Source organism: Phyllobates terribilis, unplaced genomic scaffold (genome assembly GCF_046119375.1).
Source record: "Phyllobates terribilis strain yellow unplaced genomic scaffold, ASM4611937v1 Scaffold_5__5_contigs__length_657084704, whole genome shotgun sequence".
NCBI lineage: Eukaryota > Metazoa > Chordata > Amphibia > Anura > Dendrobatidae > Phyllobates > Phyllobates terribilis.
This window is the reverse complement of record NW_027362765.1, coordinates 45,100,704-45,114,853: the sequence shown is the minus strand read 5'-3', so window position 1 is coordinate 45,114,853 and position 14,150 is coordinate 45,100,704. Positions and strand designations below refer to the sequence as shown.

General features: G+C 44.4%; 1 pseudogene; it reads left to right on the top strand.

The window, feature by feature from the left end:
• Positions 1-14,150, top strand: part of LOC141271432 (uncharacterized) — a 310,526-nt pseudogene that overhangs the window by 74,093 nt on the left and 222,283 nt on the right.

Below are 14,150 nucleotides of genomic sequence, written 5' to 3'. Positions count from 1 at the left end.
TAGAAAAAAAAAATCTGAACGGTTTGTCTGAGAAAGTGTGCTTGTCACAAGTGAATGTACTGCGTTTTTCATTTCTTGTGCAATCCTTTTCGTTAAGGGGGAGAATAATTGTATTTTAAAATTACAAATGAAAACGTTGTATGTTAAATTTTGTATGGTTACAAAATGCAGCAGGCAAACTGGAGCTTGGTTACTTAGAAATCCACTATTGGTAGCTGATGAGGGACAATGTGGCACCTACTGAACTCCTCGAAGAGTCTACTAAATTGTCAATAGGAATAACTGTGGTGCGATGTCATCTATATGTATATTGGAAAAACACAAGGATGGAGGAAAAACATCCAAATGTTTATCACCAACCTGGGTTGTTGGGGACCCTCAAGGTCAATATTAGATGCAATAAAATGTGGAGGATGTTAGCAGTCGGATGTCGGGGGATGTTGAGTTATGCCAGGCACAGGATAGGAATGAGGCTTAGAGTCACTGTGAAATAGATGATGATGACGTTAGCCACGACGACTAACCTTTGCAGCAGGGTCCAGAAAGTGAATCAACAGGGCCTTGAGTCATGCTGAGTAGAGTGACAAACTGAATGCTTGATTGCTTGCGAGATGACAGGCATATTGTTAGCATCAGGCAAAGGCAAAACTATGAAATAATTGCCAGATAATTTTCTTTCATAGCGAAGTACTATTTTTTTTCCAGATTCCAAATGGAAGTCAAAATTGGCACATTACCCAGATAAGCTGTGTTCCCTTCTCAGGAAAACTGTCAATGAGAAGTCGTCTGTCAACTGCATGTCTAAACAGGAAAACCTCAGCAACCTGCAAATTCAATGCTTCCTCACTGGTGCCAGTGCTAAGGCTACAACAAGTAACAGAGGCAGCAGCAATGGTTACAGTAAATATGACATGATGTTTTATCTGCCACTATACCAACCTGACACACTTCAGCACACAGAGGTTTACCGCCTTAACTGCCAGTACAGTCATATCTGCTTTGTGTTCTTTCTCCAGCTTATACTCTGAACACTAACTTCATGGACTTCTGGGCCAGCAAAATGAACTAGAGGCAAGAACTGGCTCAGTTTGCCATGGCATATTGTCTTTTGCCAGCCTCCCATGTACTATTAGCATTCAGCGCAGCAGATTGTCCGCATCATCTGCCTGCCTTTCAATTGTGTTCTGCCACTAGTGTTGATGCCCCCACCCAGCCAAACATTTCCTGCCTGTCCATCATGTTCTAGTTACACTGTGCTGCTGTTGGTGCTAGTGCTGCCAGCACTAGCCCCAGAAGGCCAAACATCTATTTGCCACTCCCAACAAACATCCACACACTCCTGTCCAAAGTGTTTATTAGCTTTACTGTACTGTTGCAGCCAGTGCTGGCACTACACAGCAAGACATCTTCTTGCCTGCTCCTTCATATTCTACATTGTGCAGTTGCTGCCACTCCTGCCATCACTAACCAAAGACAATCACACATTTCCTGCTTGTCCGTTGGGTTTTATAGTTATACTGTACTGCTAATGAGAATCCTACCTTGTACATGGTAAATTAATCTGAAACTGCTCCCAAAATAAGATAATTTTGTACATAGCTTTTAAGAGGCCATTGCTTCTTCACTTTCAGAACAGCAAACCTATTGCTGCTCTCATGAAAGATCTTTATTTCTCAAGTAAATACAATGCGTTTCAACAAGATTATGTCTTCCTCAGGTATATTCTCAGGCTGAGAATATACCTGAGGAAGACAATCTTGTCGAAACGTGTTGTATTTACTTGAGGAATAAAGATCGTTTGGAGAATATATACCCACATTATTCACTGGCTTCTTGGGAGCGCATTTGGCCTGGATGAACATTATTGTTAAATCTCTTTCCTATGATAACCTGATCAGGGCTATTGAATAGTCACCAGGTGTATGCAGCAAACCAACTGAAAGGAGAAAATCCCTTTCTTTGTGATCCTTAGAGATCGGTTAGCTGAATTGAAAGACCAAATAAAGGTGAGTGCAAAAGACCATTATAAATATTCATATTACCGCTATATACTACACTTAGATTGGTGCGCTCTCTGTCTTCCTTTCACTCTTTTTTTGTGGAGATATGCTCTCATGAAAGGGGATAATTAGTTCACAGATGGTAAAAATACATTGCTTCTTCATTTTCCAAACAGAAAATCTATTGCTGATCCCAAAATTGGCATATTGTTTGGACAGCTTTTTAATAAGAAAGAAAAAACATTTACTTCTTCTCTTTGAACACATCAAATCCCATTCTGATCCGAAAATAGAGATACTTTTTAGACTGCATGTTATAGAAAGCCATTGTTTTTTCTTATTCCAAACTTCAAGCCTATTGCTGCTCCGAAAAAAGGATAATTTTTGAAAAGCTTGTTAAATAGCTATAGCTTTTTCATTCAACAAATGACAAACCTTTTTTATGCTCCCCAAATAGGTATAATGTACACCAACAGTATATACACACTGTCAAAATAGGCATCTGCCCTCCAAAACTGATATTTTTTTAGTTTAAAAGGCATAAAAAGTCTGTTATTTCCTTGTGTTGTTAACCCCTTAACGACTGCCGATACGCATTAAAACGGTGGGCGTTTTAAAACGGCAATGGGAATAAGAAAATGGCACTGTGTCTGTGACACCCTGCAGTATCGGCCGGTTTTGATGCGGATCAGGGTCGGTTAACCCCTTAATTACCGCTGTCAATCGTGACAGTGCTATTTAAGTGGTTACAAGGGGTTCGCAAGACCCCCTTCGTAACCATTGGACCCCAGCAATGAGAATCGTGGGTCCCAATGGTTACCATGGTACCCTGAGATTATGTGCTGGGTCTCACAGGCACAGTCAGGCTGAGTCAGTGACTCACTGACAGGTCTCACACGCAGTACAGGAGTGCTGCAGTGTATGAGCCCAGCAATCATAATAAAAAAATATATATACATGTCCCACAGTGGGACTAAGTGAAAAAGTTAAAAAAGTGAAATAAAACATGTAAAAAAAAAACACAAAAAAGCGCACACATCATTAAAATCAGTTTCGCAACTCAAACCACAGAGTTTGTGATAAAACAAAATAAATAAAATAAAGTACACATAATTGGTATCACTGCATCCGGAACGTCTATAACATCAGAATGTTATTTATTCCGTTTGGTGCACGCCGTAAAAAATGTCGCTTTTTCATCATACTGACTCACAAAATAGCAAATAAAAAGTGATTCAAAAGTTGTAAGTAAAAAAAAAAGGATATATGAAAACACCAAACCATCCCACAAAAAAACAAGCCCTCATATTGCTCATTCGGCAAAAAAATAAAAAAGTTACTGCTCTCAGAATATGACGATGCAAAAACAAATTCATTTCTGTAAAATATTGTTTTTAAAAGTCTGTAAAAATAGCAAAACCTAAAAAAAGTAATATAAATCTGGTATTGCTGCAATCGTACCGACCCATTCAGACTCATCACATTTACCGCACAGTGAACTGCGCGAAAAATAAAAACAATAACTGAATTACTGTTTTTTGTTCATTCTGTGTCTGAAAAATCTGAATAAAAAGTAATCAAAAAAATATTATGTGCCCCAAAATAGTACCAAAAAAATGTGCATTTTGTCCTGCAAAAAATAAGCCCTCAAACAGCTCCATTCACCAAAAAGTTAAAAAGTTACAGCTCTCAAAATATGGCGAGAAAAAAAATACTTTTTTATAAAAAAAGCATTTTTACTGTGACAGCAGCAAAACCTAAAAATACCCCCATAAATCTGCTATCACTGTAATCGCACCAACCCGAACTATAAATTTGCCTTATCATTTGTACTGCACGGAAAACGTTGCAAATATAAAAATATGAACTTTTCTGGTACTGCCTTCTATTTCTTTCTTCTATTCTACCTCCCAAAAATCGGAATACTGCTCAGCTCACATTTATCATGCGCTCTCTGCTGAGCGCATACGTTGGGGTTTCCGTGTAAATTCTCCAAAACCGCGATTCAGACAAAATCCCGGACGGAACCACTCACTGTTCTGACACATTCAGGGCTCCACAAATGTCGCCCGCAAACTATTTTCCCAAAATGTGTGCTCCAAAAGCAAAATAGCGCTCCCACTTCCCAGCCTTGACATGTGGGCTAACAGTAATTTCTGATTACATATGGGGCATCATTGTATTCTGGAGAAATTGATCAATAAATTCTGGGGTCCAGTTTCACCTATTAACCCTTGTGTACCTGAAGAAATTGCAGCAAATACAAAAATTTAATTTTTGCCACTAAAATGTCATATTTCCACGTCTCAATGTTCTAAAATTCTGTGAGGCACTTATCAGTTCAAAATACTCACTACACCCCTAGATGAATTCCTTAGGCAGTGAAATTTCCAATATGGGGTCGCTTGGGGATGTTCTACTGTTCTGGTGTGGCGCCCCTGAGTGTTCAGTCGCCACAGAGGTACTGCATCTCACCCAGAGGTGTGGTATCTCACTCTCAGGTAAGGATAGAGTACTGCCCGGGACCCACACAATTGCATCCATTACACTTCAGAAGGGAAGGGCGAGATTTCTCCTAAGGGAGAGCACAGTCCCTGGTCCCTGGCTGGAGGGTGGAACCATGTAGTGGGTGTGGGTGGAGGAAAAAGCACAGGGGAGCACTTCAGTAGTGGTATAAAAGGGGGAACCATCTTGGGAAGGAGACAGATCAGTGAGAGGACAGTGAAAGGAGCAGAAGCTCTGCAGGAGCTCTGCTCAGGAGGAGCGGGCCTGAGTGAGAGAGGTGAGACTGAAGAGAAGAGAAGAGCAGAGAGGAAGGCTCCAGAGAGAAAGAGGGGATCCCAGGGGTACAGGAAGTGCAGGAGGCCACCCATATGCCCGAATCTACCAGGACGTGGAGTGATCAGGCCGCAAAGGGGACCGGCCCCTAACTAGTGGGAATTACAACATTCAGCTAGAAACCGAAGGCTTCTACACTTTCAGGGTGTAGTTGCTCACAGCCGCAACTAATCACCGAAAAGGTAGCCGCACAGGATCCAGGGAACTTCAGGTTGCCCGCCAAGATCTGAGGTTACTGGCTTGGGACACTGGTTGCGAGGTGCAGGGCAGGAGGGTGAGAGCCAGCGCAGGAAGACGACCGCGAAAGGCACACAACACGGGGTCCCGTCAAGTACTCCTGAGATACCTGGGAGTTTGCTGAACCCCTGCCTCGGTGAACGCAGAACGACGTAGGTGGTGATAATTTGGCCGTTGTAACCAGGAGCAACGTGATAATCGTGAGTAAACCTTGAAGACTGCACCCCACTGTGTCAGAGTTATTACCTGCGCCATCACCAGCCCTGCACTGCACTGCACAGCAACATCTACCTCATTAAATCACTACTATACTGCCCTGGAGCCAAGCTCTACCTGTGGAGAGCTGAACCAACTCTGCTGCGTCATCACCAGCTCCAGAGGATCTGCACCACAGCGGCGGCCCTATATAGCCGCAAACCACAGGTGGCGTCACGAACATTAAAATAACTTTCAATCCCCTTTATTAAATCAATCCCCTTTTTATTGACTGCCCTGGGTCACGGAGCGGGTCACTGCCACTGTGACATCCCCCAGCCCCGAAGACCGGCCCGGCTACCGAGTACCCCACGGCCCAGGGGGCGCGTCAATGGCATCTCAGGGGCTCAGCTAATAGAGCCTGCAATCTATTCAAACGGAATCTGCGTTCTGAAAGCCAAGTAGTGCTCCTTCCCATCCGATCCCTGCCGTGTGCTCAAACAGTAGTGTACAACCACATATGGGGTACTGCCACATTCAGGAGGAATTGTGTAAGATTTGTGCAGTCCAATTTCTCCCATTACCCCTTGTGTAAATTATAAATTTGGTGCTAAACCAGTATTTTAGTATTCAGTATTTATTTATTTTTTGTTCTCACATCTAAATGTTATAAAGTTTTGTGAATCACCTGTAAGTTAAAAATGCTCAGTACACCCCTAGATGAATTACTTGAGGGGTCTAGTTTCCTAAATGGGGTCACTTGTGGGGAGTTTCTGCTGTTTTCACTTGTCAGGGGCTAACCAAATGCGACATAGCATTCACAATTTATTTCAGTCAAATAGCGCTCTTTCCTTTCCGAGCCCTGCCGTGTGCACAAACAGAAGTTTTGACCACATATGGGGTACCATCGCATTCGGGAGAAATTGCGTAACAAATTATGGGGTCCATTTTCCCCTATTATCCATTGTGAAAATCACAAATTTGGGGCTAAAACATTTTCATGAAAAAAATGCACATTTTCCATAGGATGACCTAATCAAATTCCGTGTAGTACCTGTGGGTTCAAAAAGCTCACTATACTCTTGGATAAAATCCTTGAGCAGTCTAGTTTCCAAAATTGGGTCACTAGAGGGGGGTTTCCACTGTTAAGGTACATCAGGGGCAGGGGTGTACATAGGAATCATGGGGCCCCATAGCAGAAGTTCTAATTGCCACCCTACCCCCCAAAAAAATATAATGCACTCGCCATGGTCCCCCACGCAGTATAATGCACTCGCCATGGTCCCCCACGCAGTATAATGCACTCGCCATGGTCCCCCACGCAGTATAATGCACTCGTCATGGTCCCCCACGCAGTAAAATGCACTCGCCATGGTCCCCCACGCAGTATAATGCACTCGCCATGGTCCCCCACGCAGTATAATGCACTCGCCATGGTCCTCCACGCAGTATAATGCACTCGCCATGGTCCCCCACGCAGTATAATGCACTTGCCATGGTCCCCCACGCAGTATAATGCACTCGCCATGGTCCCCCACGCAGTATAATGCACTCGCCATGGTCCCCCACGCAGTATAATGCACTCGCCATGGTCCCCCACGCAGTATAATGCACTCGCCATGGTCCCCCACGCAGTATAATGCACTCGCCATGGTCCCCCACGCAGTATAATGCACTCGCCATGGTCCCCCACGCAGTATAATATACTCGCCATGGTCCCCCACGCAGTATAATGCACTCGCCATGGTCCCCCACGCAGTATAATGCACTCGCCATGGTCCCCCACGCAGTATAATGCACTCGCCATGGTCCCCCACGCAGTATAATGCACTCGCCATGGTCCCCCACGCAGTATAATGCACTCGCCATGGTCCCCCACACAGTATAATGCACTCGCCATGGTCCCCCACACAGTATAATGCACTCGCCATGGTCCCCCACACAGTATAATGCACTCCCTATGGTCCTCCACACAGTATAATGCACTCCCTATGGTCCTCCACACAGTATAATGCACTCCCTATGGTCCTCCACGCAGTATAATGCACTCCCTATGGTCCTCCACGCAGTATAATGCACTCCCTATGGTCCTCCACGCAGTATAATACACTCCCCATGGTCCTGTACGCAGTATAATGCACTCCCCATGGTCCTGTACGCAGTATAACGCACTCCCCATGGTCCTGCATGCAGTATAATGCAGTCCCCATGGTCCACCATGCAGTATAATGCAGCCCCCCACATAAGGTAAAAATGCAGCCCCCACCATAGGGTAAAAATGAAGCCACCACCATAAGGTAAAAATGTGGCCCCCATAGAGTAAAATGCAACCCCTCATAGGGTAAAATGCAGCCCCCAGTATTATCAGTACTCACTGATTTGAAGAAAAAAAACAAATACATACTTACCACTCCTCGTTCCCTGCTGCTTCAGTCTCTTCAGAGCGTCTCTTATCACTTCAGCAGCTGCCAGCTCCACTGCCTGACCTAGCGTGGCGCATCATCACGCCACTGTGTCAGACGCAGAGGAAGAATGATGGGAGAGGGAGCGTCAGCGTCACATGACGCTCCCTCCTTCATCATTGCTTTTAACTGTATCGGCGTCTGCCCCGGAGTGGGGTGTGCGGCGCTGACTGGCCAGAAAAGCGGGGGGCCCGATGCAGGGGGGCCCAATGCAGGCACTGACACCGGCCGGGCCCTCCCGGCTCACGAGCCCCATAGCAGCCACGTGGTCTGCCACCATTGGTGATATGCCACTGATCAGGGGCTCTCCAAACACGACATGGCTTCCGCTCTCGATTCCAAACATTTTTGCGTTAAAAAAGTCAAACAGTGCTCCTTCCCTTCCGAACCCTGCTGTGCGCCCAAACAATAGTTTTCCCCAACATATGGGGTATTGGCGTACTCAGGAGAAATTGAACAACAAATTTTGGGGTCCATTTTGTCCTGTTACCCATGTGAAAATAAAAAATTTGGGGCTAAAAAGGGTCCGCTCGCTGCAGCGCTTCATTCTCCCCGACTCCTCTGCGTGAGTTGCAGACTACTACTCTCATCATGGTCCCCTGCTGGTGCTGATCGCAGTGCCGGCATGAGACAATGATGAGGGCAGCATTCAACACCCGACGCTTGGGAACAGCGCTACCTGTACCTGATTCTCAGCGTCAGTACGTGTGCTCCTGATGCGGTACTGTTTTTTCCGGTACCATAAATATCAGGACATGTGAAAGAGCCCTAAAAGCTGGGGAAAACTGGATAAAAATCAGCCCAATTTTTTGGATATGAGAAAAAAAAAAAGGTGTGCAAATTTTGCCTTAACCCATCAACACTCGGGCAATTAATTGATTTTGCTCTTTCGTTTTTTTACTCCCTTACTTCTAAGATCCATAATATTTTCATTATTCTATCGAAATAGACATATGAGAGATTGTTTTTTTGCAGCACGAGTTGTAGTTTTGAATGGCATTTTGCCATTTAATGTACTGAAAAATAGGAAAAAAATTCAGAATGGCATGAAATGGTGAAAAAATGCTATAGTTTTTTTGAGTTTTGTTTTTACGATCTTCATTGCTGGAGAAAAATGACCAGGAAACAAGAAACAAAATTCTTTAAGTCAGTATAATTACAATAGACCTTTTTTGATTAAGTCATAAAAAAAAATTCTGAAATTTGTAAGAAAATAAAATGCTTTTCGGTCATCATTTTCCAATACCTGTTTTTCTGTTGATACAGCTCTGCGAGGCATTATTTATTGTGTGGCGAGCTGACAGTTTTATCATTCCATTTTGGGGTAGATACTGTGTTTTCATTGCTTCTTATATTTTTTGGGGGGGGAAATGGGGTGCCCGAAAAACTGCAATTTTGGCGTTTTGATTTTTTTCTTGTTACGGTGTTTACTATTCAGATTAATTCATTTACATTTTGATAAACCAGATTTTTACAGATGCAGCGATGCCAGATATGCATTTTTTTAATGGAGGTGTTTTGAATTTTTATATATATTTCTTAATATTTTTTACTCTTATTTTTTAGCTCCCTTAGGGTATTTGAACCTAAATAGCAAGCTTAAAAATCATAGTTCTCGGCAGCATATCATTTTTGTGTAAACAGGGCATTTGCTGTTGATAACATGATGTTCTATGCTCACTGAACTATCCTGCTAGTGATTATTCTGTGCTTAAAGAAGTGCGGATGGCCTATCTAAGCAAGTCCTTAAAGGGGTTATCCAGGACTTTTTTCCCTATAGGGCGGAGTACTTATCACTAGGTAGTTGCTAATTAACTGCCTGTTCTGTCCCACCACGATCTCTCCACGCTCAGAGTGGTCACGGATAGCTCCTGCCAGCGACTCTCTTGCTTCCTGTGAATTCATTTTGACATGGCGGAGCAGTTCCTTCTTTTCAACTCTGGTCTGTAGACGGGACGTCACTGGCTATGTCATGTTGATTGACAACTAACTCCTTTCTGCCTAAATCTGAGCCGGAAGAGATTCTCACAAGGCAGAAAAGGCAGGTAGTTAACAACTAGCTGCCTATAAGTGCTTAGCCCATGAGAAAAAAAGCCCCAGATAACCACTTTAAAGAAACCCCCAACTTTTACAGAACAGAAAGAGTGAAACTATGCAGTGCGCTGTGACAAATTTTGACCATGCCCTGGCAGGAGATGTCAGAGGGTGCAGTGGCAGTTAAGGACATTCAGCAGCCCGCCCAGTAGACTGCAGGGAATAGACCCAAATCCAGGACTATCACACTGTATCCAATGTATTCACCCATATGGAACAATTTTAATTACCCAGAATTTAATAAATGGCAGGGAAAGGGTTCTCCAGGATCACCAACTAATTAAAGACAATATTACCTGATCCATAGAGTATATAATACCCCCTTGCGTTTACACACCTTTGATTATAAAATGGACTTAAAGTGTTATAGAAGTGGGAATCCTGATGCAACGTAATGTGGAACTGCTCTGAACTTGGGACATTCCGGAAAGAGATTCTAGATCTCATATCTAAAGTATTTGAGTGTGAACCCTATTGTTTGTTTCCTGGGCCACGTAAATGGCCCGCCAACCGAAGATGCCCATCAGGTATCCATTCTCTGTTTGTTGTATCAAGCTATAAAACGTCTTTGTCTTTCATTGGAAGGCCACCGAGCCTCCCAGTATCCAAGAATACATCCCTAGAATAAACTGTATGCTTCGTCTAGAGAAGTTTGTGCTTCAAAGAAGGGGAACTGATCTCAAATTTAAAAAATTATGGGCTCCGTGGATGGATTTCTCAGGTTTAGTCCCCATAACACTAATATGGTCGAGAATGCTGGTAAATGCACTTGTCGGATAGAGAAGGCTTAGACTTAAATAGTCAAGTATGAACAGATCTTTCAGACATTATTTCTTAGTACAGACTATAGGAGTTATTTATAATGGCTAGCTAGACAAATATAATACCCATTGTGTATTGGGGGGGATACATTGTGGCATCTTAAATGGTGTGTGCGTTTATAATAAAACTTTGGAATAACAGTAATATTTGCACAAAGGAGGGAGAGAAAGAAAGTAACAAACAAAGCAAAAGTTACGTACAAGATTTTATTATGTATTTTATTTTATAATGTGGGGTATACGGTACATTGTTTGGGAGAGGGGTGTGGGAAGGGGAGGAGACCGGAACAGAAGAACTATTGTATCACAGGAGAGAAAGGACACATTGACACTCCCTTGAAAGAACCTGGAACATTCAATTGGATTTACTTTCTGAATCTGAGAGTTGAGTTGGGTAGGGAAGGGCGGGATGGGGGTGGAAAGATCTGTTTGGAAAATGTTTAAAAAAATTATTTGATTTAAAAAAAAAAAGAACTATAGGAAACACCTGACCTCTGTAATTGCAAACAAAGGTTTCAATACCAAATATTAAGTTCTGTTATTCTATTGTATCAAATACTTATTTCTTGCAATACACTGCACATTAATTATGTAAAAATCATAGAATGTAATTTTCTGGATTTTTTTTAGATTCTGTCTCTCGCAGATGAAGTGTACCTACAATAAAAATTACAGACCTCTCCATTCTTTGTAGGTGGGAAAACTTGTAAAATTGGCAGTGTATCAAATACTTATTTACCCCACTGTATGTGGTTGGTTAATTGTGTGGGTATCATACTGTGTGTGTGTGTGGGGGGGGGGGTGGGGGACTGAGGTGGGGCATTATACTGTGTGCTTGAGGGAGGTGGGGGGAGTGTGGTGGGGCATTATACTGTGTGCTTGGGGGAGGTGGGGGACTGAGGTGGGGCATTATACTGTGTGCTTGAGGGAGGTGGGGGACTGTGGTGGGGCATTATACAGTGTGCTTGGGGGAGGTGGGGGACTGTGGTGGGGCATTATACTGTGTGCTTGAGGGAGGTGGGGGAGTGTGGTGGGGCATTATACTGTGTGCTTGAGGAAGGTGGGGGAGTGTGGTGGGGCATTATACAGTGTGCTGGTAGGAGGTGGGGGACTGTGGTGGGGCATTATACAGTGTGCTTGGAGGAGGTGGGGGACTGTGGGAAACAACATGCAGTTTGTGGAGGACACTGGGGGCATTATACTATGTGAGAATAAATGCGTAAAGCATCATACCGTTTGTATTGTACACTTGGGTTGTTGTAAGGGGCATCATACCGTGATAGGAACTGTGGGGTGCACTGTATGATAACACTAATAGGTAGGCCTCACTAGCAGAATATGTCTGTATGGGCGCATATAAAGGACTGGACGAGGTTAGAGAAGGGGCTTGGTGTAAAACAGAAATTGTATATCTCTTTCCGATTTGAGAGATTTCTCTCACATTGAAACGCTTTATATAGTGTCAAAGAATCCACCTGACTCCTCCCCTCCATGTGACTGATCACATGACTGTGACCTCATCACAGGTCCTGTGCGCACAGAACAGCCATATATGTGGTGGCGGCTCTGCAGGTGGAGGTATGTGGAGATTCCCCATTACTGGGCGCAGGGGGCATTAACCCCTCCATTCCCGGAGATAGTGCCCCCTCCCCCCAGTTCTGCCATGTGTATATGTACAGTAATATAACGCTGGATGTGCTCATGTATACAGGGGGCATTAACCCCTCCATTCCCGGAGATAGTGCCCCCTTCCCCCAGTTCTGCCATGTGTATATGTACAGTAATATAACGCTAGATGTGCTCATGTATACAGGGGGCATTAACCCCTCCATTCCCGGAGATAGTGCCCCCTTCCCCCAGTTCTGCCATGTGTATATGTACAGTAATATAACGCTAGATGTGCTCATGTATACAGGGGACATTAACCCCTCCATTCCCGGAGACAGTGCCCCCTTCCCCCAGTTCTGCCATGTGTATATGTACAGTAATATAACGCTAGATGTGCTCATGTATACAGGGGACATTAACCCCTCCATTCCCGGAGACAGTGCCCCCTTCCCCCAGTTCTGCCATGTGTATATGTACAGTAATATAACGCTGGATGTGCTCATGTATACAGGGGACATTAACCCCTCCATTCCCGGAGATAGTGCCCCCCTCCCCCAGTTCTGCCATGTGTATATGTACAGTAATATAACGCTAGATGTGCTCATGTATACAGGGGACATTAACCCCTCCATTCCCGGAGATAGTGCCCCCTTCCCCCAGTTCTGCCATGTGTATATGTACAGTAAGATAACGCTGGATGTGCTCATGTATACAGGGGACATTAACCCCTCCATTCCCGGAGATAGTGCCCCCTTCCCCCAGTTCTGCCAGGTGTTTATGTACAGTAATATAACGCTGGATGTGCTCATGTATACAAGGGGCATTAACCCCTCCATTCCCGGAGATAGTGCCCCCTTCCCCCAGTTCTGCCATGTGTATATGTACAGTAATATAATGCTGGATGTGCTCATGTATACAGGGGACATTAACCCCTCCATTCCCGGAGATAGTGCCCCCTTCCCCCAGTTCTGCCATGTGTATATGTACAGTAATATAACGCTGGATGTGCTCATATATACAGGGGACATTAACCCCTCCATTCCCGGAGATCGTGCCCCTTCCCCCAGTTCTGCCATGTGTATATGTACAGTAATATAATGCTGGATGTGCTCATGTATACAGGAGACATTAACCCCTCCATTCCCGGAGATAGTGCCCCCTCCCCCAGTTCTGCCATGTGTATATGTACAGTAATATAACGCTGGATGTGCTCATGTATACAGGGGACATTAACCCCTCCATTCCCGGAGATAGTGCCCCCCTCCCCCAGTTCTGCCATGTGTATATGTACAGTAATATAATGCTGGATGTGCTCATGTATACAGGAGACATTAACCCCTCCATTCCCTGAGATGGTGCCCCCTCCCCCAGTTCTGCCATGTGTATATGTACAATAATATAATGCTGGATGTGCTCATGTATACAGGGGACATTAACCCCTCCATTCCCGGAGATAGTGCCCCCCTCCCCCAGTTCTGCCATGTGTATATGTACAGTAATATAACGCTGGATGTGCTCATGTATACAGGGGGCATTAACCCCCCATTCCCGGAGATAGTGCCCCCTTCCCCCAGTTCTGCCATGTGTATATGTACAGTAATATAATGCTGGATGTGCTCATGTATACAGGAGACATTAACCCCTCCATTCCCGGAGATAGTGCCCCCTCCCCCAGTTCTGCCATGTGTATATGTACAGTAATATAACGCTGGATGTGCTCATGTATACAGGGGACATTAACCCCTCCATTCCCGGAGATAGTGCCCCCCTCCCCCAGTTCTGCCATGTGTATATGTACAGTAATATAATGCTGGATGTGCTCATGTATACAGGAGACATTAACCCCTCCATTCCCTGAGATAGTGCCCCCTCCCCCAGTTCTGCCATGTGTATAT